This window comes from Pterocles gutturalis, unplaced genomic scaffold, assembly GCF_000699245.1.
Source record: "Pterocles gutturalis isolate BGI_N339 unplaced genomic scaffold, ASM69924v1 scaffold36623, whole genome shotgun sequence".
Classification (NCBI taxonomy): Eukaryota; Metazoa; Chordata; class Aves; order Pterocliformes; family Pteroclidae; genus Pterocles; species Pterocles gutturalis.
Genome location: NW_010121735.1, coordinates 40,715 through 42,352, shown reverse-complemented (window position 1 = coordinate 42,352; position 1,638 = coordinate 40,715). Strand labels below are relative to the sequence as shown.

General features: G+C 46.3%; 1 pseudogene across 1 annotated transcript; it reads right to left on the bottom strand.

Annotated features, from left to right (window-relative positions):
* Nucleotides 1–263: 263 nt before the first annotated feature.
* LOC104464589 lies at nt 264–1,364 on the bottom strand (annotated as a pseudogene). The gene has a single exon (XR_727583.1). The product of XR_727583.1 is annotated as a homeodomain-interacting protein kinase 2 pseudogene (transcript).
* Nucleotides 1,365–1,638: the final 274 nt, after the last annotated feature.

Sequence of the window (1,638 nt, the reverse complement as noted above, 5' to 3'; positions counted from 1 at the left end):
GACAGCAGTGAAAGGCTTTCAAAATTGTAACTGTCAAAACTCTGTTTTTACAACATTTTATCATTATTTACAAATATACAATGGTTTTCAATGCAAGTAAACTCCAAGAGGTTAGGATACCATTTTTTTTCCGTCACCAACAAGCCGTTCTAAGAGCCATCCCAGTTTAGGATTACAGGATGACTCGCATTCATTTACAGGAACATAGGTAAATTCCCATAGGTAAAATACTTCTCCTAGCAATGTCACATGAGCCCAGTCTCTTACCTGTAATATCTGGATTGAAGGTAGGTAGAACACACAGCTTTAGACACATGGCTAGCTGAACCAAAGTCTATGACCTTGACCCTATATGGCTGTCGGGATGGGTCTACCAACATGATGTTCTCTGGTTTGAGATCAGCATGAATCAGTCCCAGGCTTTTCAGCTTCATTAGGGCAGTTGCTACCTGCTGGAGAATTGGTCGAATGTACTTAAGGGGCAAAGGACTGAATTTGTTTTGTTTTAGAAAATCATAAAGGTTCTGTTCCAACATTTCAAAGACCAAGCATGTGTGATTCTTGTGCTGGAAGCACTCGTACGCGCGGACAAAGTTGTAGTCATCCGCACTTTCTGTGCTCAGCCGAGCCAGGATGCTCACTTCAATCTGTCCTTGCCGGGCATAGGAAGGATGGTTCTTTAGGATCTTGATAGCCACAATCTCATTAGTGCCACGTTTCCAGCATTTGACTACTTGTCCGAAGGTTCCACGGCCAAGAAACTCTAACACTTCGTACGTGTTGGTCATGGAACAGAGCACCTCATGTTGCACCAGCTGGTAATCCCCTTCGCTGTTGGAACCACTGTTTTTGGAGGTGGCCGTGGAGGTGGTGGCGGTGGCTACAGTGGCCCCACTGGCATTGTTCTGAATCATTGGCGGATGCTCTTCGATGATCTGCACGCTGCTTGTGTTCTCTATCTCCTCACTCTTGCGCTTAAGTCCACATTTTTGGTAGGTGTCCAGAAGGCTCACAGTGCTGCGACGCATCAGGTTGTGTGGCCCGCCCAGTGTTTGCCCAGACACTGCAACTACACCAGAAGTGCTGTTGGCGGATGTCACCACGATGTGCCCCGTGCTTGCTGGGAAGATGATGGTCTGCTCGTAAGGGATGCTCGGATTTGGGATCTGGAGGGAGGCGTTGACGGCTGCTGCAGCGGCTGCTTGGGAGGACTGCACGTTCTTGCTCTGGCTGTAGACTTTGCTGTGTGTGCCGTACCCAGTCATATCCCAGTTTGAACTCGGCTCCACTTTCAGTTTCTTCACGCTACAGAAGGCACTTGACTGAAGGGTGTGAGGAGAGAAAACTTGCACATGCGAGGCCATACCTGCAATACAACATCAGAGTGAAACCACAGTGTCAAGATGCTATCCCCAGCTTTTTTTCATTTGTTCAGTGGCAGGAAGGGAAAATAGGATACAGATTTCAGATACAGCACACGCACACACAAAAATCCAAGCTCTTCCAGAAATATGCATTCAACACAAATAAAATATTATGCTCTAAAATAAATCATTACCCCTGATTGGACTACACTAACAACAACCAAGATTTCTGCTCTCTTGCTCTCCCCGTCCCATTTTTAATAACAGGAATGTA